We start from the raw sequence: 27,673 nt of genomic DNA, 5'->3' as shown, positions 1-27,673 counted from the left end.
GGTACCCTTTGATTCATGCCATATTGACCACAAAACCCGCAGGGTAGGGTGGTCCCTTAGCCATTCCGGGATGGACCGGGTTGGGGACCAAAGGAAGTCTCTCACCTTCAGGGGGTGGGCAACCAGGTCCTCCATGTAGGTCCAATCTGTCCTCAGGTCCTCCCGCATATGTGCAAGCATCACTCTGAGTTGGGCCACCTTGAAGTGGAGGCAGATATCAGGGAACCCCAAAACCCCCTTTTCCCTCGGGAGTGTCAGGGTTGCCATTTTTACCCTAGGTGTCTTGTTTTTCGAGATGAATCTGGAGAGCTCTCCTGTTAATTCTAGGACGAACCACTCTGGGAGCTGTCTCAGGATGGCTGTGAACAGATATAGCAACCTAGGAAGCACGTTCATCTTTTTTGAGGTCATTCTATCATAGCAGGTTAATACAAGGGGTCCCATCTCTTCAGGTGAGCCGTCAGGTGTGTCCAGAAGGGGTCGTAGTTGGCTGCAACGATTTCTTTTAGATCCCTAGTCATGTGAATTCCCAGGTATTGTATGCTCTTTTGGTCGACCCTCATTCCTTGGTAACTCCTTTTTGAGTCTAGGAGTGGGCTCTGCTCCAGTACCGGCATCACGCATGATTTCCCTACGTTGATCTGAAGTCCCGAAAGGCAGCCATACTCAGATATCTGAGTCATGAGTGCCAGGAGGGAGTGCTGTATGTCAGTAAAGTATGCCAGTATATCATCCACAAAGAGTGAGAGTTTGCATTCAATTTCCCCCCCTCTATGCCCTTGATTTGGCCATTAGTCCAAATAGCTACTGCCAGTGGTTCGATCGCTAGGGCATATAGCAATGGGAAAAAGGGACACCCCTGTCTTGTACCTCTTGTTAATACGAAAGACTCTGTGAGGCTCCCGTTGACACAGACCCTGGCCCTGGGATTATTATAGAGCTCTTCCACCCATCACAGCAAATTAGTCCTCAGCCCCATCTTCTTCAGGACCTTCATCATGAAGGGCCATTCAACTTTGCCGAAGGCCTTTTCTGAATCCAGCAAAACCAGGCAGGCTTCCTGCCCATTCATTTGGGCACCGTGGATCATGTTAATATTTTTCCTGATGTTGTCTGACCCTTGCCTCCCTCTTATGAATCCCACTTGATCTCCATGAACTAAAAGAGGTAGTACCCCCTCCAACCTCATTCCCAAGATTTTCACCAAGATCTTTAGCAGAGAGATGGGCCGATAGGAGGAGCACTTGGTGGGGTCCTTCCCCTCCTTGGGAATCACCACGATTGTTGTGAGCAGCATATTGGGGGGCAGAGGGTCCCCTTGCAGGCATGCATTGAGCACCCTCACCACATATGGGGCCATTAGGGACCGAAATAGTTTATAAAACTTCATTGAGAAGCCATCCTCCCACAGTGTTGACTCTAACTTCATCCCCTTGATAGTCTGCAGGACGTCTTCTCCCATTATGGGGCACACAAGCTTCTCCATTATTTCCTTGGGGAGCCCCGGAAGCAGGAGGGTCCCCAAACATTCATCTATCTGTGCCTCATCCCCTTCACATTCCGTTGTATAGAGGTTATTATAGTATTTTGCAAATTCATTCCCAATGATCCTGGTGTCATAGACCGACCCTTCCTCCTCAGTCTTTAATGCCCCTCTGGTTCTCCGCTTCCACTCCTCCCTCTTCCTCCATGGAAGCGTCTCATCCGCCCTGTCACCTTTCTCATGATATTTCTTTTTAAGAAACTGGAGGTTTTATTTTCCTTGTCCTGGGTCAGAATGGCCTTCATTTGTGTTTTGTACCTCCTGAGCTCCTTCGCTTCAGCTGTGATATGTATCTTCCCTGTGTGCCCCCCGGCTGTATCTGTGTTATTTTGTGGTGGGATAAGCTCTCTATCAGCCCCCTCACTTTCTTCTTTCTTGAGCCTATCCTTATCAGTACTCCCCAGATGTTTGCCTTGAAGCCCTCCCAGACGGATTGGATTCCCACCTCTCCTGTATTGTTAAAGAGGAAGTACTCCTTGGTACCTGTGAGATGCTCCTGTTGCACTTCCTTATCCTTCAGCAGGAAGTCATTGCACCTCCAGCTCCCCCCGGGGCCCACCGCCTTCCCCATTTCCATCGTAACTCTCACCATGTTGTGGTCAGACCATGGGATCGGGGTGAACTGGGTATCCAGAACTTTTGACTTTAGGGTCGAGTCTACCAGGACAAGGTCTATGAGTGAAAAGGAGCCATGTACTGCCGAGTAATAGGTGTATGGCATGTCACCCTCCTGTGGGTGGTGTGAGGGAGTCCCCTAGGCCCAAGACCTCATTGACCTGTTTAAAATGCTCTCAGTCTCCCATATTTGTCCTCATTGCCGGTCTCTCCCCCATTCTCCTGCGGTCCCTTAGGTCTAACACCATATTAAAATCTTCCCCAACCACCAGTTGCCCTTCCACAAACACTATTAACTTGTCCCTGACCCCCTCCTAGAATTCACACTGGCCTAAATTCGGAGCATGCACAGAGCCCAGCGTGAGCCTCTCCCCATACAGGTGACCTTTGATGAAAACATACCTCCCATTTAGGTCGGCCAGCACTGATTCCATTAGGGAGCCCAGTCGGGATGATATCAGGACAGTGACCTCCTGCCTTTTTTCACATTGGAGGCCATAATCACCTCCGCCACCTCCCGGGGCCGCAGTCGGGGTTCTCTACCCTTCTGCCAATGTGTTTCTTGGAGGTACATCCAATTAAGTCAGGCCCTCTTAAATTCCCGGAGCACCATAGATTGCTTACTCACAGAGTTGAGGCCCCGGACGTTGAGGGAGCCGATAATCATTTCACCTGATCCAGACACAGCCCCATCACCGGGGCGCTACATATCTTCCCCCTCCCTCGAGACAGGAATGTGGATGAGCCCTTAATGCCCAGGCCCATGCTGTGCACCTAGCCACATGAAATACTACACCCCGGACGTGACAAACAACCCGCTTTAACTCCCCCTTCTGACCTCCCACCCCCTTTGGCATCCAACCCCACTCAGATTCTGATGACATAAGATCACCAGTGGTCTGCATCCCCCCAGACCTGTTTAACTAAGCTCTTGTACTTGAGCCCCCTTCTAGCACAAAATTGTTCAACATATCAAAAAACTAGAAAGAAACAACCTGCCCCCCTCCTTCAGCTAAATCAACCCCCAGTTCCAGTCATCTATCCTTTCTCTTTAAGTTCAAGACGGTCCCGCTGGGGTAGAATTGAGTTTCATGAATTTTCTTGAGCCTGGAACTTTGCACCAGTTCGGACCCTTTATGCACCATTGCATGTTATCTGGGCTTTTCTCCTCCCCTTCCATCATTGGTGCTTCCCTTCCCATCAGTTCTCCCATAACCTTTTGAATATCGTCCTTCACCACCAATTTGTAGTTGTACCCATCGATTTCAAAGGATATAGAAAAGGGGAAGCACCATCTGCATCGCACTCCTTTATCGTTAAGCCATTTTGTGAGGTTTGTATATTGGCGCCTCTTCATCAACGTTAGTGAGGACAAATCCTGATAGATTGTTATTTTTATATTACCCAGGGTCACTGAGCCCTGCCCCTTCACTTTTTCCAGGATGTGTTGTCTGTCCGGCTAGTTATGGAAGCGTGCAAGCACAGATTGTGGCCCCCCTACCTGACGCTCCTGCTCTGTGCAACCTGTCAATTTTAGGCTTGCCTATCATCTTTAAAAAGGACTTTAACTGTCTTGTGGATGGTTCTCCTTAGGTTTCTTTCCGGTTCTCCCTCCCTTTCTAGGATTCTGAAAAATTGTTGTTCCTCCTCTCACGGTTCTCTAAATCGTCCAACTTCAGGGCCACCTCTCCTTCTCTTCTCTCCAACTCTGCCACCCTAATGTCTATTTGCATCTCCATTGTTTCGAGGGAGGTCTGGTTGTTCTCAACTGCTTGGAGTCTCTCATTCATTATGTCAATCCTGACATTTATTCTATCCACTTTACCTCCTATGTCGGCCCGCATCCCCCTTATCTCCTCCAAGAGTGGAGCAATGTCTCTCTTGGTGGACATGGATTCATTCCCTGCCTCCGACATGGTGGGTCCTGCCGTGTTCCTCTCTGACTCGGCCTCTGGTATTCAAAGTGTCCCATCTTTGCCTTCAAGCCCATGGGCGAGTGGGGTCTTTTCTTCTGGATTTAGTTTCTGCCCTTATCAGTCTTGATTGCGGCCTCCTGTGTTGAAAGAGGGTCTCTCCTATGTGTTTCGCACTGCCCATACTCCACTCTCTTGGTGTCGTTCTCTGCTTGCCTTATCGTCCCCTCCAGGCCAATTCCTCTTGTTTCGGTGCAGGTCATGGCCGCAGGTCTCATAACCCTTGTGGTGCCTGCAGATTTGCTCCCTCGGGCTGCCTGGGGGATTTACTGTCCTCCTGACCAGTCGGGGTCTTTCCCTTGTTTCAGCACCTTGTGCTGTAGTCCTTTGGTGAAGTCTGACCTCCTCCGGATCTTTGCATGGGCGGGCACATGCCCCGGGACAGGTTCTGGGGACCCACACCTTTTTGCAGATCTTTTGCGATTGTTACGTGTCCGATCTCCAGGGGTTTATCGGTGATGGGGCACCTTGGGGTGGGCCCATTCTCTTCATTCCCTTGCTGATACTCACACCTCCTCCATTGACCCCCATGCTCAAGTGGCCCCCCTCTGGGCCTTCCCTTGTTTCCCTCTTCATGCTCCCTACCCCTTCCCAGGGTGTTTGGTGGTCCTCGTCCAGTTCCTTCCCTCTGGCAGGGTCTCAATTGCCAGGTGGGGAATGGGGAGCATCTCCCAGGCAGGCACATGCCCCAGGCTCACACCGGGGGGCCAACACCTACTAGTAGCCCCACGCAGTCACTGGGTGTGCGGTGGGGGGGCACACACCCTGTTTCAGTTTGGGGGCTGACTCCTTCCTCAGAGGCCCCCTGTGAATTTTGACGGGGCCCTTTCCTGAGTCCACTGCTCTACCAAGTCTTTCCCAATCTGGGCTCTTTGTGCCCACTGCCACACTCCTCCTCCTTCCCCCAGTCTCTCACCCCAGCTCCTAGATGACTGGGGTCTTTCTGCATGGGGGAGAGCTCGGGGTGGTTGGATGACCCCACAAACAGACCGGATCTCACTCCCAAGGGCCTCCTCACCTCTCCGTTCTGCCCATCGTTCCTGATGCAGTGCGAGCCGTCTGCGCGCCGCTCCTTGCCAGCAGGTTTACTTTCACTTTCCCACCGGCCACTCATGGGTTCTTTTCTCTGCTTTTCCTCAGTGAATTCACTCCGTTGTTGGACCGAAGAGAGGCATGCCTTTTCCAGTATCACAATGGCCCTAATGCACAGTCCTGGGGGGTCCAAGCGGGGGCTCAATGCGCTATTTGGCATGTTGGGACTGGAGGAGATTGTTAGGCTGCATGCATTCACGCACCCCCTGGTGGTCAGAACTGAACATTGTTAAACATGTGTGATGAAAGACGTGAGTAAAGCTACACTGCTGATGAATGTTTGAACTTGAGAAGGACAGATACGATACTGTTGACAGAGTGGTCTGGCACCGTGAATGAGTTCAATCGAAGGTCTCTGTAAGGTATCCCACCAAGAGAAATGAAAGGCTCTTTGTCTAAAGAGGTTACTCTTCTTGTATAATGTCTTTACTACTGCTATAACTTGAACTCGACATACTCTGTACTGTAGAACATTGTACTCAGTAACTCAACTGTATAATAACTGTACGATTGTCAAGCTTCACACATTGGGCTGCTTATTGTAACCCACAAGCAAGCCTCCTTAAGTATACTTATAGCGCCTCATTGCCTAGAGGGCTGCAGTGGCTTTACAAATCCAAAATAAATAAATAAATAAACAATTGATCAGAATAATAGTATGAAGTGAATCAAAGTGGTTCTGCAACGGTTAAAGCGAAACCCATCGCATATTCGAAAGTCTTCGATTTTGATATCTAGAGGATCCAAGCCTGAATGAGGGAGATCCATTGTCCGAGCCTGAGTGAGGGAGACCAAGTATGAACATTATGATCAAAGGTTGTCTCAGCCTGAAGGAAGGAGACCCATGATGAACATTGAAAGCGAAAACTCGTGCATGTGAAAATTCTGATTGGAATGGAACTTTGAGGTTTGTTTGTTACAAAAGACCCTCTGCAGTAAGAAACTGTTATTGTAAAAGAGACTTTGGCAGAAGTCTTTGATGTCCATGCTTTGAACTGTAACCTTGTGGTCAAGATGCCAGAGTCTGTGCAAAGCTCGAATGTGCCGCCTTACCCCGTGCTGAAAATGTGGGGAAAGGAAGCCAACTGCTGAAGTATCCTCAAATACGCAAGTGAACAGGGTCACTCCTACTTGCGTGTTTGATTATAGAGCCCTCCTGGGCAGAATAGGGTCTCAACCAGGAGCCCGTCACAACATTTTTGCTTAACTATCCTGACATATCATTTCTTGAACACTCTTCTTTCTGCATACATTATTGTCCCACACCATTTTTTATTTAGAAGTAAGGATTGGCAATAGGTTTATTAGTATAGGCCCTTTAATTTTAACAGACTCCACAAGGACTGCCTTATTATTATGTGATGGTCGTAGCTTGCTCCCTTCCTTAGATTTATTTTAGATAGGTGTTCAACCAACACATTGAAGTTCAATAAACACCCTTGAACTGCGATCACTTGTGTCTGTCTTCAGTGTTTAATACCATGGCTTCCTTACATTCCTGACAAATAAGTACTGTGCTACCTCCTATTTCTAATTTGTTCCTTAAGATGATTTTGTATCCAGAAAGAAGAGCTTCAAGCACTTTGGGTCGGTGGGCTTACTGGGCCTTATTTTTGGTCAGCTCCGATAACCTGTCAAATCTGATCCAAAGATTACATAAAATACAGAAAAAAGATTATGGAAACGGAATCATAATGTGCAAAAACACATAGATAAAATAAAATAAAATAAAAGTTGGACGGAACACCATCTTAAAAACTGATAAGTGACCGTCGAAAGATAATGGTAAATTGACCCACCAGTTAATTGATGACTCAAAATACACAAGTCCCACTCCAAAGTTAGTGCACATTAGGTCAAGGTCTCTGCCTTACCCATTATATCTCAATACAAAGATATTGAATCTGCTTTTGTTGCTGCCAGGTTAATTCCTCCAACCCCTCCCACATTACAGCAGTTGCTGTCAGGGAAATCATTTCTGAATGATTGCAGTTAATCCGTTGACCCGATAACCTCTTAAAGTGCAACGCCTCCTGCATAATAGAGAATAGGTTTGTCTCACAGTATTTACAAAAAGGCATAATATCATATTCATAGATTGAGATGACAACGTTGTGAGCTAAAGGTGTATGCCTCTATTAATATGTTGGCCATGGATAATCTCAGCCAAATGCCATAACAAAGGTTCCATCTGAAAATTCACTGTTAGTCGCTGTCACTCTCAGGGGAAACATTTCTGAATTATTGCAGATAATCTGCAGACCCGATAAATACCTGAAGATTAGCACCCCCTGCATAATAGAAGCTAGGTTCAAGCCTATATTGCTTCATGTGCTTTTGCTCAACAAGACGTTACATTCATTAAGATTTACACTCTTAATTATGATTCCGCTGGATATAAGTTGTTGGTTTTATTCTCTGTTACTATCTTTTTTGGACACTTTTATTGTATCGGGTGGTGACGTTAACACTATTCTTGATATACAGGTCGATAGATCCACATTCCTAGGAACAATTCCAAATTAACTAAAGGTATACATAATTTATTGGAATTACACAATCTGGTAGACATATGGCGAGAAGATCTTAAAAACAAAAAGGCTTTTAATTTGTACTACTCTTGTCACAGCACAGCTTTTTTTTCCCCATTCTCTCATTTGCTTGCTCAAAGGATCTTGGATATGAACATCCTTCATGAGACACTATCTGACCACTGTTTAAGAATTAATATCCCTGCCTCTCGATAAAATATCCCCGCACACCCTCTTGCCCACTAGGGGTTGATTATGTTCTTAAATTACTGTATTCAACTTCGTGATAGTTCATTAACTAGCTTATTCTTCAAATTCCAGTAAAGTACGTTTTTTATTCTTGAGAAATCCCAAAATCTTTTTGGCAACTGCGAATTTTGGGCCACTCTGAAGTATAAGCTAGTTAATGAACTATCACGAAGGTGAATACAATATTTTAAGAACATAATCAACCCCTAGTGGGCAAGAGAGTGTGCTTATTAGCCATGGGCTTTTCTCCTCCTCTACACCAGAGCAGCCATCTTATTCCAGGCACTCTGGTGTCCTGCCGTGAGTCTCTTAATAACGACTTTAACAAACATTTCTGATCAATAGTGTGTGCTTCCTGGAAGAGTTGGGAGAAGTACAAATATGGACATGGAAAAAGTGGAGACTCAAAGGGATGAAGGGGTCTTGAAGGAACTGGGCAAAGAGTATACACTTACATGTTTGGTAGTGAATGTAGAGAGGGTAGCCTCCAGAGATAGTACATTGCTGCGGGAGGAGGTTGGGAAGGCTGCTCTTGCTGTATGAAATGTACTAATCTGAGTGCCCGAGACAGGCGTCAAGGAGAGGTGAGGCAAAGAATATGTGTGCCACAGTAGTTCATGCACAATTCTGTGCTGGAATGCTCCGACTGACGACCTTCCCTTTCAGCTTCTGCATCATTTTTCAAAGCATGGGTTATGCACGCTAAAGGAAGAAGAGAACGCGACTTAAAGCAAGCTATACACCAGTTCTGTGATGGCATATGTAGGTGAAATAATCACACTTTGCAAAAGGCAGATAACTCACTCCCTTACAGAAAGGAGATAATCTTCCTGTATTATTTTCTACATGAAAGGAGGAGGACACACATGTGGAAACGTTAGTAGGAAAAACACATTTAAAGGATTTGGAAAGTAAATAGATAGCATCACAACCCCTGCCTTTGTAGGATTAATCGAGGAAGTAAAATATTTTTTGTGAACTCCAACGTGGACAATGGGCATCCCTGACACAATTCCAGTAGACTGATATTAAATATGACAGATGTAGATCATGGATGTGTACAGATATGTCTTGTTGCAAACGTTTTGGAAAGTGACCAGAGAGCATCTCAAACACAACAAATGTGGTCTTTTCTGTGGGAGCAAAACGGAAAGATATGTGGTGTATTTGACAAAGTGAAGCGTGAGCAGCCCAAGCCGAGTAGTAAAAGACGCATATTGAAGATGACAAAATGAGGTGCATTCATACATAAATATAATAGTGAGTGCATAGAATTTGCTAACATTTTGATAATAAGAAGTAGGCGCCCCAAACACAATATCTGTAGTGTCATTTTGAAAAGACAATATGACGGATACGCTTGTGTAGAGCTATGTTTGGGTGCATTGTGTATGCTAGAAGTTTGGAGTATCAGCAGAAAGCATCAGAAACTGATTGAAGAAAGGTCACCACCAAAATGAAGAGTGAGTGCTCAAACACCAAGAACTCATCTTTAAATTCACAAGAATAGAAGCACACGTATGCAAAGATATTAGTAGGGGGATATGCTAGATGTATGAAAGTATACCAAGAAAGAGGCTTAAGCACAGGATAATGATTTCAAATTTAAGACTGAGAAAGGTGAAACATTAAAGGCCAAGACAGACTTACATTAAAGAGAAGAAATTAGAAGCCTGTTTGTCAAGTGTTGTTTGTGAGCGCATCGCATATGCTACCATTTCAGAAGTCAGAGGTGAGCAACATGATTCAATAGTAATGCTATTCTTAGAATTAATTGGAAAGGTGAGCAGTTTAGAAATATATGGAACATTTTGCAGCAGTTGCAAAAGATGGACTAAGCGGTTACGGAAAAAGTGTACTAATTGTGCAGGGCGGCATACATCATAATTCAAGCTCAAACGAATACAACCTTCATATAACTAATGTTTTGGACGGGGATAAGAATAGGTGTAATTCATGCAGTCAAGAAGCCAAAGATATACTGTGGTGAGAGTAGGAGGATGCTAACGTTACTCATTGCAGGGTTAGTGGGACCTCCATAGTCGACTGTGGTCTGTAGGGGCACACAAAGCACGACACATCTCTATCCCATCACAATGCACCTGAGAGGGTAAGGCACAAGAGGTCATTTTCTAAAATCTCATAAATTGCACTGAAGGGAATTTTTACATTTGCATAGTTCGCGCTATGAAGAGTAAAAGAAAGGGGGAAACAGGCAGAATCACCTCGATTCCTTCTTTTTGGAGTACGTACTACACATTTTTTAAAGGCCACTTGACATGTATGTATAGCATGCATCATTTACAAAGGATGTCTATGGGATCTGACAACTCTTATCCGATGTAAAATGCAGTCAGATTCCATAGGAATTCCCCACGAAAATCAGCATGAAAATCAGAAGCTGGGGCTAATGGCTGCAGATTTGTATGGCGGGGTGGATGGGGTAGTGAAAGCAGTAATTCCCCTTTGCAACTTGTTCCCCTGATCCATGATACAAATCAAAGAAATCCTGGTGTAAAAAAACTGTTTCCGACAGTTTGTACAGTTTTTTGCACTTCCTAGTGTAAATGACAACAATGACACAGAGGGGAATACAGTACACAAAAGAGCTAGTGTAGGCTAGAGTGACCAGATTTTCAAAATAAAAATCTAGGACATGCCATCAGGGGTGTTGCTAGGTCTGGAAAAGATCTGGGGCTACACTAATGTCGGGATTGTTGAGATTCGAGGCTAGCTAGTCTTTTCATTGTCGCTCCTTGTGATGCTGGAAATGCATCAGAGGGACAGGGCCTCTGACTCCTTGTCCTTTACTGCCTTCTATCGTGTGTTCTGTCATGTTTTCTGCCCAGGAGTCCATGTGGGACTCCTGGCAGTGCAGCTCTCTCTTTTGGTTTGGTGAACAGACCCATGGGATACCCTTATGGCACCCATGGGTAGGGGTACAACCCTGTGCCCCTAGTGTATGTTTTTGGGCACCTGTGGGTGGCCCACAGAGCAGGGTATGGGCTGGTGGCAGCTCCATGCTGACTTTGACAGGTGCTCTGGGTGTCCTCCATTTTGGGATACCCAGGCCCTGCCATTGGGATCAGTTGATTCCTGATAGGAAACAAGATGGCCCCTGTGGCCTCTTGCTTTCTGTTGCCTGTTATCTTGTTTTCCCAAAGTCCTGGGAAGCCCTGACTCTGTCCCTTCCCCCTGACTGGCTGTTGGGTGGAAGTTCCATATATGGTGTTGTTGTGAAGGCCCAGCTAGACTGACTGGAGCCTTCCCAGTGACTGTATGTTGTGGGTACCTCCTGTGGGTGGGACCTGGGTGAATGGAGTGTGTGGCCAATATACACTCCTTGTTGTGGTTGTCTGGTTTCTGGCATGAGAGACAAAGACTGAGACAGCCCTGCCCGAAACTGGCCTGAATGCAGTGTGTAGTGTTGAATGGCTGGGTACTTGTCCCAATCCACATTCCTTGTTGTGAGTGTCTGAAAGGGAGGAGTGTGGCCTGAATGCACTGTGTGCCTGATTGGCTGACTGACTGCATGAATGCCCTTCTGTATGATTGGCTGCTGAGTGTGTGCCAGCAGTGTGGATGAGAGACAGAATAGTATATCTGGGGACCTCTCACCACTGGTAATTGTTCAGACGCATCAGAAGCGTTCAGAAGCGTTCAGAAGCTGAGTCTTCACTCTAAGAGTAACTGGAACTGCTGATCCTCGACGTCCAGCTGGAAGAAGAAGACTTGCTGTTGCATTTGCTTCGACCGATCCGAAGGCTGCCGAAATCGTCGAAGACTGACCCGAGAGAGGACCTGGTAAGGCGCCCTCTTCCCGTGCTCCGAGGGACCATCGAGCACCGCTCCATCTTCGCCGAAGCACCCTGGAAGACAGACCCTCGAAAGGCTGCCGACCCGAGACGGGACCGCCGAGGAGATCGAAGTGAAGCACCCGGACATCGACGCCGTCGAAGTCCATTGCCGTCGACCAGGGTTCGCAGGTTTGTGTAACCGCTGGAGGCCCGTCGAAGTTGTGTTGCCCAGCCGTGGGAACCACTCGGCGCCGAGCCGCCGATGACCGGAGCCGTCCGCTCCTTGCCTAAGAACATTCGAATCGAAGGACTCCCTCGCCCGCACCGTCGACCGCTTTATCCTGCCGGAGAAAGTCGAGGACGACCAACGCGCCGAGGAGAAACCTGCCGGTGGGTTTCCCGCCACCCGAAGACCACAAAGACTCAAACGACTCGACGCCCTTGCTGGGCCTCCGTCTCCACAATCTTTGCGGTCCAGAACTATTGTCACCGAGGTGCCCCGCACGCCTCTGCCTTGCAGGACGCCGACGCTCCGACGCCGACGAGCACCGCTCGGACGAAGCTGCCGCCTCATCGACACCGTTCTACCCTGTTTGTCGACGGACGTTCGACGACCCGTGTCTCCCGCTTGAAAGGGAAGGCATTCAGGAAGGGCCGTCGATTCCCCGCCGCCGAACGCCGAGTTCCTCGACGTTTCTCGACGCCTCTCGACGATCCGTGACTCCCGCTTGAAAGGGGGTCACTCAAGAAGGATCTGTCGACGCCTCTTCGAAGAACTCGACTCCACCAGGTACATTGGGGGGGTAAAAACATTATAGGAGGGAATAATACTTGCAGAACAATATATGGACTGGGCTTGTGCTATATCTTTATTTTACAGGTTGCCCAGGTGGGGGGATCTCCACACAAAACTGTGCCTAGTGGTAGGGGGCAGTATTCTGCCTATTGCTCAACCATCTTATTTTCTCTCCTCTCTCTATTGCTGGTTTCACTCTATTGATCTGTGTGACATTGTTACAGTATTGTTAATGCACTTTAATGAGAGCTAATACAAAGGGTGGTACCACTTTAGAATTGTATATATTTGCCATTGTTGATTTTCCTAAGTACAAAGTGAGTTATTATGATAAATGTACATAACCTTGAATATTGATTATATAAAGACTGTGTTCTAACCAATACAGTGTGTGGACATTCCTTTGTGGGGGCTTGGGGACTACACTGTACTTGAGAACCAGCCTGCATCACCTCCTGAGAAGCTAGGCCTTGATTGCTCGTCCATTGCTACCGTAATAGAGAATCTTGGCTGGGGTCTTCTGTGCCTCTCTTCTACCATATAGAGAGCAGAAGTACAGACACCCCCCACCGGTCCTTTACAGCTGGTGGCAGCGGTGGGATGCTTATGGTTTTAAGAATCAGTGTATAACCGTGCCACTTACAAAGGATATCTGCAATTTATTAAATTACGGTTTAGTTGTGTACAAGATAACTGCATTACAAACAATGGAGTCTATTGCAAATGGCAAATTGACTTGGATGAGCTTGGAGGCTCTCCAGAGTGCTTGTGAAACCAGGGAGTTAGACTTTGTGGATAAGTCTAGGGCTGAGCTGATAGCTGCCCTGGTGGACTACCAGACTGATGGTGAAACTCTTGATGTGGGGGGAATGCAATCAATGAGGACTCTGCCCCTGGGGTTTCTGCTGAATCCGTTTCTGGGAATGTCGCCATTCCTGCTGCCTCTGTTCCAAACCCCAGCAATTCCTTGGAGCTTGAGTTATTAAGGATGAAATTGGCCTTTGAATTCCGCAAGTTGGAAATAGATGCTGAACTTAAGAAAGAGGAGTTGGCTCAACAAGTGGAGCTCAAGAATAAGGACCTTGAACTCAAGAGCCAGGACACTGAATGTCAGAGAATCCAGCTAGAGAAAGCTAGAGTGGAGACTTCAGTTAAAACCAGTGAGAGTGTCAGGTCCCCAGCCACCAAGTTTATTGAAGATTTGGTTGGTGTATTTGTGGAGGGTTCAGATATCCTCCAATGGATTGAAGCATTTGAAATGGCTTGTGCGATTCATGATGTTGATAAAAGAGATTGGGCTAAGTGTTTGTTAAGCAGAGTGCCTCAAACTGGATATGACTGTATTCTGAAGCTGAGTGTGGAAGAAAGGGGTCAGTATGAGTGTATGAAGTCTGCTTTGATTGCCAAGTTTGGCAAGACACCTACCCAATACCTTAGAAGGTTCAGGGATTTTAAGAAAAGAGAGAATGTGTCTTGGGTTGACTGGGTGAGTGCTGCGCACATGAACATGATGGGGTGGATCGATGGATACAATGTTAAGACTTTTGTTGAATTGTCCCACCTCTTGTTTTTTGAGCATTTTTCTGAAGCCTGTTCACCAGAGTTGCGTCAGTATGTGGCTGACCAGAACATTTTGGACCCCTTTAAGCTGGCTAGGTTGGCTGACAAGTGGGTCTCCCACCGGGTGTCCCCTAAGGACTCCAGTGGGAAGGACAAGGACAAAGAAAAGGGGGCCGCTCAGAAAGCTGAGGAGTCCCACAAGCAGTCACAGTCGAGTAAACCTAAACCTTCCTCTCCCAAGACCCAAAATCTAGTGGGGATAAGTCATTTGTGGGTGGGAATAAGAGCAGTGGTCCACCTGCTGCAAAGCAGGCTCCCAGTGGTTCCAGTACCATACCCCTCACTCCTGGCGCTTGTTGGGACTGTGGGGCTCTGGATCACAAAAGGGGTGACTCCAAGTGTAAAGGTAAGGCACTTGGAGTACAGGCTGTCAGCCTGACCTACCCTTCCCCCGTGTCTGAGGTGGAGGTCACTGTCCTCCCCTCCTCTACCAGGATCACATGTGGTGCTCCGGTAGAGATTTCCTTAGTGCCCCTTGGGGCCTGGGACCAGTATGCAGAAGTACTGGCAACTATCCCAGAGAACACCCGTAGGTTTTTGAGAAGTGTCCTCTTGAATGGCCAGCCTTCTACTGGTTTGAGAGACACTGGGGCAAGCATGACAGTGGTGGACAGGACCCTGCTCAAGCCAGAGGACTATGAAGGTGCTCCTCTGCAAACCACCAGGTTAGCTGGTGGGCCTCCCAAATTATCGCCTGTAGCCTTAGTCACACTCATGATTGGAGACAAGACAGCAAAGCTTCCTGTCCTGGTTCAGGACAATGTCCCTGCTAACATTCTGTTAGGAAATGATCTAGTAGAGTTGGGGTTGATCTCGGATGGTCTTCCCATGACTGCTGCTGCAGTCACTAGGTCACAGGTGACACCGGGTCTGGCTGTGAGTCAGATACCCGAGCCAAAGGCGAGGCCTAAGACAAGAAGAAGGAAGACCAAGAAGGCCACCTCTGTGGAGGGAACACCTTCTCTTCCTGCTGTTCCGACAGCACCCATTGGGATCCATGCTCCGGAAGGGCTGGGTCCAGTGGAAAACCCAAACTCAACTCCTGTGGGAGAAGAGACAGAAGACTCTCCTGTGGGAGAAGTTCTCAACCCGGAGGATCATCCTGACCTTCAATGCTTGTTAGCTGAAGGCGGACCCTCCCGGGCAGACTTCTGTAAGGGACAGAGAGAGTGCCAATCTCTCGATGGACAGAGGAAACAGGCCCTGTCCCAGGCACAAGGAGAAGTGCCTAGGACATTCCGGATTTATTGGGAGGGTGAGCTCCTTGTTAGTGAGCCCACTAAGCCTGAACCTGGTGCCCTCAAGAGGTTGGTGGTACCCCAGGTTTACAGGCCCTTCCTACTGCAGTTGGCGCATGAGGTGCCCTTGGCTGGTCATCTTGGGACCAAGAAGACTAAGCAGAGGCTCTCTGCCCATTTCTACTGGCCACGGATGGGAGTAGAGGTGGAGTCCCACTGCAGGACCTGCCCAACTTGTCAGTTGTCTGGCAAGACTGGAGGCAGGGTCATTGCCCCACTGCAGCCATTACCAGTGGTTGGCACACCATTTGAGAGGGTGGGCCTCGACATCGTCGGTCCCCTTGACCCTCCCACTTCAGGTGGACATCGGTTCATCCTGGTCTTGGTAGATCATGCCACCAGGTACCCTGAGGCAATACCCCTTCGGACTGTTACTGCCAAGGTGGTTGCCAGGGCTCTCCTGGGCATTTTCACCCGTGTTGGATTCCCCAAGGAGGTTGTCTCTGACAGAGGATCCAACTTCATGTCTAGTTACATGAAAACCATGTGGAAAGAGTGCGGGGTAACCTACAAGTTCTCCACCTCTTACCACCCCCAGACCAATGGTCTGGTTGAGAGATTTAATAAAACTCTCAAGGGCATGCTAGGGGCTTTGGAAGAACCCCTAAGGAGGAAATGGGATCTCCTCCTGCCATGCCTGCTGTTTGCTTACAGAGAGGTACCTCAAGAGGGTGTTGGTTTCAGCCCCTTTGAGTTACTCTTTGGACATCCCGTGAGGGGGCCACTCGCCTTGATCAGAGAAGGCTTGGAAGCCACCCCTCCAGGTCCCGCCAAGCAAGTGGGGGACTATGTGTTAGGCCTCAGATGGAGGATGACACAGATGATGGGTCAGGCAACGGCAAATCTCAAGGCCAGCCAGGAATTGAATAAGTACTGGCATGACCTTAAAGCCTCGCAAGTGGATTGGACTCCGGGACAGGAAATCCTTGTGATGACGCCTACCAAGCCTAGAGCTTTAGCAGACAAGTGGACTGGACCCTTCAGGATCATCTCCAAGATGGGCGAAGTAAATTATCTGGTTGACATGGGAGCCTCGGGGGTAGCCCCTCAGATATTCCATGTCAACAGGCTCAAGCCTTTCCACCGGCGAGCAGAAGTCTCATGTCTCTTGCTAGCTTCAGGGCAAGAAGAGGATGAGAGTGAGCCCCTTCCTGATTTGCTGCATAGCAACCCTCAGGATGGCTCAGTGGAGGGAGTACATCTCTCTCCGGATTTGACAACAGAGCAACAGAGGGCCTGCAGGGCTTTGCTCCAACAGTATGCCTCTCTGTTCTCACTGACGCCAGGCCTCACACCGTGGTGTAGGCATGAAATTGACACTGGTGACAGTGTGCCTGTCAAAAGCAGGTGCTACCGTATGTCAGATACCGTCAAGAACCACATCCAGGCTGAGGTCGCCAAGATGTTGGATCTGGGTGTTATTGAACCCTCAACCAGTCCCTGGTCCAGTCCAGTGGTCCTTGTCCCCAAGGCAAGTTCCCAGACAGGTACCAAGGATTGGAGGTTCTGTGTGGACTACCGAGGAGCCAATGCCGTCACCAAAACTGACGAGCACCCATTGCCCAGGGCTGATGAGCTCGTGGACACCATAGGTGCTGCCAAATTTGTGAGCACCTTTGACCTTACCTCAGGCTATTGGCAAATAGCTCTGACGGACCATGCCAAGGAAAAGACGGCCTTCTCAACGCCTGAGGGACTCTACCAGTTTAGGGTCATGCCTTTTGGGTTGAAGAATGCCCCTGCCACCTTCCAGAGATTGGTCAACCATGCGCTCAGTGGGCTGGAAGCCTTTTGTGTGGCTTACTTAGAAGACATTGCCGTCTACAGTTCCACCTGGGAAGAGCATTTGACACATCTGGATAACGTGTTGCAGGCCTTGAAAAGGGCTAACCTCACTATCAAGGCCACCAAGTGCCAGATAGCTAAGGGGAAAGTTACCTATCTTGGTCATGAGGTAGGAGGGGGTCAAATCCAACCTCCCTCCAGTAAAGTACAGGATGTACAGAACTGGGAGACTCCCACTACTCAAACCCAGGTGAGAACCTTTTTGGGCCTCACTGGGTACTATCGCAATTTCATGGCAGACTATGGAACCATAGCTGCACCCCTGACAGCTCTAACTTCACCCAAACAGCCTAGGAGGGTTAATTGGACCAAAGACTGTCAGAGGGCCTTTGATGGCTTGAAAGAAAGTCTGTGTAGGGCACCTGTGTTGTGTGCGCCTGACTACAGCCGACCCTTTATCGTCCTGACGGATGCCTGCGACACCGGAATTGGAGCTGACTTGTCCCAGTTAGATGACAAAGGGAGAGAACATCCTATCATATTCATCAGTAGACAACTCAAGGGTAGAGAACTTAGGTGGGCTACTGTTGAAAAGGAGTGTTTTAGCATAGTTTGGAGCCTTAGGCGTTTTAGGCACTACCTTACGGGGTCTACCTTCAAGGTCCAAACAGATCATAAGCCCCTGAAGTGGCTTATGCAGATGAAGGGTGAGAATCTGAAATTGCTCAGGTGGTCCATTAGCCTGCAAGGGCTGGACTTCACCATAGAGCACAGACCAGGGAAGAGTCACGATAATGCAGATGGCCTTTCCAGAAGGTATGTTGACCGTCTGGATGAGGGTGTCTATCCTGTGGGAGATTAGACACCCTCCACCTCAGTCTGGGGGGGCGACTGTGATGCTGGAAATGCATCAGAGGGACAGGGCCTCTGACTCCTTGTCCTTTACTGCCTTCTATCGTGTGTTCTGTCATGTTTTCTGCCCAGGAGTCTATGTGGGACTCCTGGCAGTGCAGCTCTCTCTTTTGGTTTGGTGAACAGACCCATGGGATACCCATATGGCACCCATGGGTAGGGGTACAACCCTGTGCCCCTAGTGTATGTTATTGGGCACCTGTGGGTGGCCCACAGAGCAGGGTATGGGCTGGTGGCAGCTCCATGCTGACTTTGACAGGTGCTCTGGGTGTCCTCCATTTTGGGATACCCAGGCCCTGCCATTGGGATCAGTTGATTCCTGATAGGAAACAAGATGGCCCCTGTGGCCTCTTGCTTTCTGTTGCCTGTTATCTTGTTTTCCCAAAGTCCTGGGAAGCCCTGATTCTGTCCCTTCCCCCTGACTGGCTGTTGGGTGGAAGTTCCATATATGGTGTTGTTGTGAAGGCCCAGCTAGACTGACTGGAGCCTTCCCAGTGACTGTATGTTGTGGGTACCTCCTGTGGGTGGGACCTGGGTGAATGGAGTGTGTGGCCAATATACACTCCTTGTTGTGGTTGTCTGGTTTCTGGCATGAGAGACAAAGACTGAGACAGCCCTGCCCGAAACTGGCCTGAATGCAGTGTGTAGTGTTGAATGGCTGGGTACTTGTCCCAATCCACATTCCTTGTTGTGAGTGTCTGAAAGGGAGGAGTGTGGCCTGAATGCACTGTGTGCCTGATTGGCTGACTGACTGCATGAATGCCCTTCTGTATGATTGGCTGCTGAGTGTGTGCCAGTAGTGTGGATGAGAGACAGAATAGTATATCTGGGGACCCCTCACCACTGGTAATTGTTCAGACGCATCAGAAGCGTTCAGAAGTGTTCAGAAGCTGAGTCTTCACTCTAAGAGTAACTGGAACTGCTGATCCTCGACGTCCAGCTGGAAGAAGAAGACTTGCTGTTGCATTTGCTTCGACCGATCCGAAGGCTGCCGAAATCGTCGAAGACTGACCCGAGAGAGGACCTGGTAAGGCGCCCTCTTCCCGTGCTCCGAGGGACCATCGAGCACCGCTCCATCTTCGCCGAAGCGCCCTGGAAGACAGACCCTCGAAAGGCTGCCGACCCGAGACGGGACCGCCGAGGAGATCGAAGTGAAGCACCCGGACATCGACGCCGTCGAAGTCCATTGCCGTCGACCAGGGTTCGCAGGTTTGTGTAACCGCTGGAGGCCCGTCGAAGTTGTGTTGCCCAGCCGTGGGAACCACTCGACGCCGTGCCGCCGACGACCGGAGCCGTCCGCTCCTTGCCTAAGAACATTCGAATCGAAGGACTCCCTCGTCCGCACCGTCGACCGCTTTATCCTGCCGGAGAAAGTCGAGGACGACCAACGCGCCGAGGAGAAACCTGCCGGTGGGTTTCCCGCCACCCGAAGACCACAAAGACTCGAACGACTCGATGCCCTTGCTGGGCCTCCGTCTCCACAATCTTTGCGGTCCAGAACTATTGTCACCGAGGTGCCCCGCACGCCTCTGCCTTGCAGGATGCCGATGCTCTGACGCCGATGAGCACCGCTCGGACGAAGCTGCCGCCTCATCGACGCCGTTCTACCCTGTTTGTCGATGGACGTTCGACGCCCCGTGTCTACCGCTTGAAAGGGAAGGCATTCAAGAAGGGCCGTCGATTCCCTGCCGCCGAACACCGAGTTCCTCGACGTTTCTCGATGCCTCTCGACGATCCGTGACTCCCGCTTGAAAGGGGGTCGCTCAAGAAGGATCTGTCGACGCCTCTTCGAAGAACTCGACTCCACCAGGTACATTGGGGGGGTAAAAACATTATAGGAGGGAATAAGACTTGCAGAACAATATATAGACTGGGCTTGTGCTATATCTTTATTTTACAGGTTGCCCAGGTGGGGGGATCTCCACACAGAACTGTGCCTAGTGGTAGGGGCCAGTATTCTGCCTATTGCTCAACCATCTTATTTTCTCTCCTCTCTCTATTGCTGGTTTCACTCTATTGATCTGTGTGAAATTGTTACAGTATTGTTAATGCACTTTAATGAGAGCTAATACAAAGGGTGGTACCACTTTAGAATTGTATATTTTTGCCATTGTTGTACAAAGTAAGTTATTATGATAAATGTACATAACCTTGAATATTGATTATATAAAGACTGTGTTCTAACCAATACAGTGTGTGGACATTCCTTTGTGGGGGCTTGGGGACTACACTGTACTTAAGAACCAGCCTGCATCACCTCCTGAGAAGCTAGGCCTTGATTGCTCGTCCATTGCTACCGTAATAGAGAATCTTGGCTGGGGTCTTCTGTGCCTCTCTTCTACCATATAGAGAGCAGAAGTACAGACACCCCCCACCGGTCCTTTACACTCCTGAGCTTCTATCCAGGGCTACAACCAAAAGACCCGGGGCTATAGCCCCCTCAGTCCCCTCCTACCAACGCGTCTGCATGTCATAAACAAGTAGGACTATGCCTGCTGTCCCCAAGCCTCCCCCTCCCCTCTACCTTGCCCCTCCCCATCATGATCCCATGTTACATAATTTACACATTCAGCACTGCTTCTGGATTTAAACAGTGCAGTTTAGTTGTGACTAAGAAAGTTAAAAACAAATACCTTTTCCTCTCATTGCTATTACAGGTCTTACTGTGTAACAGTTTCGAAGTCTCTTTGGCACAACCAGTCACCACTTGTGGTTAGTAAGTGAAAGGTTAGAGGGTCGTGTCAACCCTCCGATGGAAGAAATAATGATATAGAGTTCACAAACTGACCGTTTCTTTGGTTTATAACTCTCATAATGAATAGAAATGTGTAACTTTGCAGTGGTCACCCTCGCATACTGTAAAACCGGGACAGGGTTTTTAAATCTATTCCGGGACAGTCCCGACAAAACCAGGGCATCCAGTCACCCTGGTGTACGCGGCCCTTCTGTGCAATTTAGACTTTTAGGAACATAAGACAAAGCGTGACAAGATGGCTGGGGACTGCACGGTAGAGATCGTATCTGCGCTCCGTGCCTCTTCTCTATCTTGCAAGTACTGAAAATGGGTCAGAGGAGTAAATCAAGGTTATGCCTTACTTATATTATTTACCACACTGCCCAATTTAAAAATGTAAAATACACTGTTAGGGGCCAATACTCCTAAAATAAGGCTTCTAAAATAGCACAGATGAGATTTTTAGTGGTCAGATGTTAGGAAATGCAAAGGTCACTTTACTCACAAATATGACTTGCGTGTATCCCAGGGACTGTGCTCCAATGCAAATGATGTGCTGAGCCCCCTTCGGGATCACACTCCCAGCACTAATGTATGATTCGCTCACAGCATCTACAGCACAATTTAAAGGGACCGGCCGTTAGAGGGCCTGTCATTATTAAACTTCAGAAAAGAAAAAAAAACTTCTACCACTGTTTGAGTGATAGAAATGGAAGTGGCATAAAAGGGATTTATAGCATGTTGGTTGAAAGGGTCATATCTGGTCATATCATGGACTGATATCCCTCTGTTCCTGCTGTAGACAGACCTGAGAATGGTATTTCATTTTCAGCACATTTCAAAGTGCAAGTTCAAAGCGTGCAGAAAGGCTCCCTTCAAGGTCCCGTTTTGCACAATTACAGAAGAACATTCTTCTAAGTATTGTTAAACCATATTCGCATAAATACTGCCTGATTATAAACATTGGCCTAAGCCATATCGAATTTGTATTAAAAACATATGTTTAACTAGATCTAGACAGAATTGACTTTGCCACCATTTTGGAAAACATCTGCCATTTTGATTCTGACTCTTGCTCTCTGTTCAGAAATGATTAACCACGTTTTCAGCTGCCAGAGCTTTGACCTTTGAGCCTATGTCAACACTACAGCTGCCAAGAACAGACTATTTGTTCTGTGCAAAGAGACCTTGTAGTCAGAATGGACTCTCATTCAAAATCTTATCTATGTCTACAGACTCATCCTCCCTCAAAAAGTGACATACAATACAAAGTAACTAATGCTGTGAGTTTTGGAAGAAATCCTTTGTGCATCTCTTGGAGCAGGACTTATCCTAAAGCTCAAGAAACAAGGAAAGATCTACACAGCTGAATATAACAAAGTTTGCCAGTATTTTTAAGGAACCTTGGAGCCACAGTGAACTTCAATTCAAAGTGTTGTCTCCATCAATAGCATCAGCCATATACAAACATCAGAATTGAATGATAGACAAACTAAAACCTTGTGCCTTAGCAATAAGTTATTGAATTTGTTTCTTGAAACTAGGATCATACCTAAACTGGAGAACCAACATCACCATTGAATCTTCAAGGATAGGACAACATGTCAAAAGTGTACACTAATATTGTTATATTTGTTATGTGAACTGGGCACAAACCCAAATGTATTAGTTTGGAGAAGGGCTGGGCTATGACCAGGACTTAAATACTGCATGCTTTGTGATGACCAGTACTCACTCCCCTCACAGTGTCTGCTGATACACACTGCAAGGTGCTTGGGAGCCAGATAGCTATCTGCTTTGATATTTGAATCTGTACAGAATAAAGTTGACTTTGTGGCTGGTGGATTACATTTTTGGTGGTACTAAGCCTCGATATTCCTTGCTGATCTATCAGATGGCGCCCGAATAGGGACCCTCAAGATTGATGTCACCTTGCTAATCAAGGACACGGCTACCAGACTGGGATCGGAGTGCGAGAAAGGGGCCCCTTTTTGTATGAGACGCAACACCTCAACAGTACTGCACAATTTGATCCCTGAACGGTGAGCAAGCGGTTCAAGAGGACATCTTGACGAGGGTCCCCATATCGTGGCAGGTATTTTTGCTGGAATCGCCAGCCATGTCCATCCTTTGTAATCCGATCAGACCTCCTTAGACTTTGTAATCAGGTGAGTCGTGCCCCGATTCCTAAGAATCCTGATATTTGGTTGCAGTTTTGTTCTTGCAAGTACAAACAACGCCACGTAACACCAGTTATCTGATATGCCTGGGAAATTGTCTGCCTGTTGTAGCGGTTTATTCCGCAGAGACAGACAATCTTTGGAATATGGCCGACCAGCACCACTGGAGGGGTCGCCGGCATGTACTATGTACTGTAATTACAGCATTAGTAGTATAGTATTCAACGATATTTGGCACAGACAAACTAGACATGCTTCCGAATTTCAGTGGCCAGTTCATGCTAGTTTTGAAATTGCCTGTATAGAGTATTTAGAGTCTATATTGTTGAAGAAAAAGGCCAGGCCTGCAGCATTTGATGTAATTAGGAATTGGAAAAAGGAAGCTATGCAGCAACTTAAGAGTAAAGAGAAACATGCACGTAGACATATGTCTAACTCAGAAAAGGCATTATTGTATGACCAACAGAAACAGTTGGAATCTATTAGAAGTATGAATATGGCTTTTGAACTGGGGGTAAAGAAAATATATCTGTCTCAGGACTTTCATGCCTCAGACAAACTAATCAATAATCTTTTAAATTAGCGTAGGACTGTTGCTACTGCACCACCTCCTTATGTGACTCCCTGTTGTTTTACCTCTTCCCGGTTGCACCTCCTCCCGTTGTTATTCCTGTTATTCCTGTTCCTCCCCTTGTTGCTCCTCCTCCAGTCGTTGCTCCTCTTCCTGTTGTTGTCCCCCCTTCTGCACCTCCACCCTTACCAATGGTTGCCGTTCCCTTAATTCCGTCTCCACCGCCAGTGGTAGTGTCTCCACTACCTATTGAACAGGATTTTCCTGAATTTCCTTTTACAAGTGGTTCTGCTCCACTTTCAGTGATTGAAGGAGCGGGTGCTGATTCAAGAATAGTGACTCGTAGCGCAGTATCCAAAGCTAGAAAAAGAGAATTGTATGCATGGGCTAAGAAATATATAGAAGAAGGTGAAGAATCAGCTGTTTTAGTTGTGATTTCTGTTCAAGAAAGTATTACCGAACAGGCTAATTTGATTGAGGGGATGGGAATGCCTTTAGCTGATATTTGGAGTGATTTGACGGACATGAATGTCCCACAGGGGTTGCAGGATTTGAATGTCCTTGCCCACTCGAGAGACACTGCAGAGAAAGTGCATGAGCATGTTGAGAAGGTATTTGAGTTTAAAAGGGAGCTAGATCGGTTACAGAAAGATGAATTGGATATTAATAGATTGGAAGCCTCATTTGTGCAGAAGCAGTTTCTTCCTTCATTGAAACCAGTGAGTGAAGAAATGTGCATTTGCACAAGAGACGCTCTTAGATGGATTTTGGATGTTTCAATTTCTCCCATTGAAGTGCATGCCACGTTTAGTCAGTATGCTTTCGTTTAGTCAGTATGCTTTGGCTATGCAAAGGAAAGTATTACAGGTGATGGTAGAGTATCTACAAAATGAGTTTATGAAGAGAAAGGTTTGTTGTACCGCAGATTTGATGGTCATTTATAAGAGAGCATTTTCATCTGATACTGCTTTGACTACTTTATCGCTAGATTTAGATTTATTGCTTAATAAATGTTCAGAATTGCCTACTTTACAATTGCCGATGAGGGAGGTTCCTCCGACATTTGTTCCCAAAGTAGAAATTCCAGCTGATGCCGTGGCAGGCACACCAGCCACTACTATTGAAGCACACTATGTCTCACAGTTTGTGCATGTACCATTTTCTAGACAGGAAGTGAATACCATTAGACAAACAATTCCAGATATTAGGAAGAATCCAACAGGATTTTATAAAGAAATTGAATCTGTCTTGCATTCATCAGTTTTCACACTGGGTGATATAGATTTGATGTTCCCTGTGATCCTACCTGCTGATTTATGGAAACAGATTAGAACTGTAGATGATTAGGCAGGGATGGGTGATATATAGGTTAACTTGATACGGATAGATGGAGAAAGGAAGGCTGGTGACAAACCGCCACAGGTGATATTGACACTGCCAGACAGAATAGTAACTAAATTGAAAACTTTGGTTCCAGAGAAAAGAATAGTTTGGGACAAGCTTACAACTTGCATCCAGGGGAAATCTGAGGGTGCTACCAATTTTTTTTATCGACTCGAACAAGTGTTTTCTGATTTTAGCGGTCAGGACTTAAGTACTGAGTCAGGAAAAAGTCTGTTTGTAGACAAATTTGTGCGTGGATTGTTGCCTGATATCCAATCACAAGTTATGACTTCTGAAAGCGCTTGGCAAGCTAAATCGCAGTCCGAAGTATTGCACATGGTTCAGTATTATGAAAATAGAGTCAATACTGAAAAAGAGAGGATAGAAAAGAAGAAGGGAGACTTGAAAACTAAAGTACTACTGCAACAGATTGTTAGAGGGGCCAGAGATGGGAATACACAGTTTAGAGGTCAATTTTCACCACAGAGTAATGCGCAACTGGGTTCTGTACACATGAACCAATGTGCATATTGTAGACAGGAAGGTCATTGGCGAGCACAAGGCCCGATCCTTCAGCAGAGGTCAAATAGCACATATGGTGCCATGGGTAGACTATCCAGGGGCCTTCCTGAGATAGGGGGTCCTGGCAGAAGTCAGTTCACTCAGAACCAACAGTCATCTTCACAGGATATTCAGCAACATGGTGTCAATAGTGGGAATATTTTTGATAATCCTTCGACTGTTTCTTTCTCTGAGGAGCTCGCATTTGATGGCATACTGTTCCGTTAGGACAGCCCGAAGCAGAGTCTGGAACCAGTACCTATTCCGGTCGATCAGAAAGGGCCCTACGTTGAGATGCAGGTGGGGAATAGGAAGCATCTATTTTTGATAGATACAGGAGCACAGAAGTGTTCCATAGATCATTCACGGGTTCCGGATATTCCTCTGTCAGGGCAGAACAACATTTCTGTAGGGTTTTCTGGTACGCCAGTGGTTATTCCGGTCTCTCAGCCGGTACCTATTGCACTGGGGCCATTTACTGATTCATGTCCATTTCTTTTGATGACAGATTGTGGTAAACATTTGTTGGGGTTAAATTTGTTGAAAGAATTGAATGCCGTAATTTACTGTTCTCCAGATGGAGTGCATTTAACAATTTCGCCTCAACAAACTTCAGTCTCACAGTTTTTGTCTAGACCTTTACCATCTGAATTAGATAAGGTTCCGACATGTGTATGGACAGTTAATGACAATGACGTTAGCATTTTGCAAATTGAACCAGTTAAAATTGTGTTGAAACCAGGTGTTAAACTACCACGTATTCCGCAATATAAGATTTCGGTTGAAGGTGAGCAGGCTTTGTAGATTATTGTCTCTGATCTTGTACACATTGGTGTGATTGAGGAAATTGCAGGGAGTGTGTGAAATAGTCCGATTTTGCCTGTGTAGTAGAAAGGGGATAATGTGATTCCTTTTTGTTTTATTATTGACTTGCGTGCCATCAACAAGGTTGTTGCCCCACAGTTTCCGATTGTACCTGATGTGACTACAATATTGACAATGATTCCAACTTCAGCTACTCATTTTAGTGTTGTGGATTTAAAGAATGCTTTTTTCAGTATTCCTGTAAATATTGACAGTAGATATTTGTTTGCGTTCACTTTAGGAGGACACTTGTTTACATTTACTCATGTGCCACAGGGGTACACTGAGAGCCAAGCATCTATAGAAGAGCATTGAAGGAACAGCTTGATACACTTGAGTTACCTTCTACTTGCACGTTGTTACAGTATGGGGCTGATCTACTTTAAGCTGCGGATTCTGAAGTTGCTTGCAAGGAGGGCACCGTGTTGTTGCTTACTCATCTAGCAGAACATGGGCATAAGGCTTCACTAAAAATGTTTCAATATTGTCAACAGGAGGTCCCCCTTTTAGGCTACCTCCTGTCAAAGGAGGGAAGAAGACTGACCCCTAAACGGATACAAAGCATCTCTATCATGTCTGTCCCAAATACACAGAAAGAAGTCAGTGCTTTGATAGGTATGGCTTCGTACTGTAGACAGTGGATCCCTAATTTCTCATTAATGATAAAACCAATGTTGGCTTTGACAAAGAAGGGCATTTCTTTGCCTTTACCCTGGAACTTGGATTGCCAGAAAGCTTTTGATCTGCTCAAGGCTGCTTTGTGTTCAGCACCGGTTTTGGGCACACCAAATTATGAAAAGGCCTTCATGTTGTATGTGCATGAATATGATGGATGCGCTTTGGCTGTGTTGATGCAGGAGCATGGAGGGAAGAATAGACTGTGCGTTTATTTTTCCTCCATGCTTGACCCTGTTGTATGCCATTTGCCGAAATGTTTGAGAGCTGTTGCTGCTGCCGCTGCATCTGTAAAACAAAGTGAGGGTATGGTTCTGGTCACCCCCTAACCATTATGGTACCTCACTCTGTAGACGTTCTATTAAACAGAACGCAAATGCAACATCTCACATCATCACGATTAACAAGATACGAGCTGATTCTATTTGCACTGTATATCCAAATTAAGAGAGGTTGCGCATTAAATCCGGCCGAACTATTTGCCTCTTCCGCAA

The sequence above is a fragment of the Ambystoma mexicanum genome, chromosome 5p (assembly GCF_040938575.1).
Source record: "Ambystoma mexicanum isolate Mex_15411 chromosome 5p, UKY_AmexF1_1, whole genome shotgun sequence".
NCBI classification, from domain to species: Eukaryota; Metazoa; Chordata; class Amphibia; order Caudata; family Ambystomatidae; genus Ambystoma; species Ambystoma mexicanum.
The sequence above is the reverse complement of the archived record's forward strand: the minus strand, read 5'-3'. Positions refer to the sequence as shown.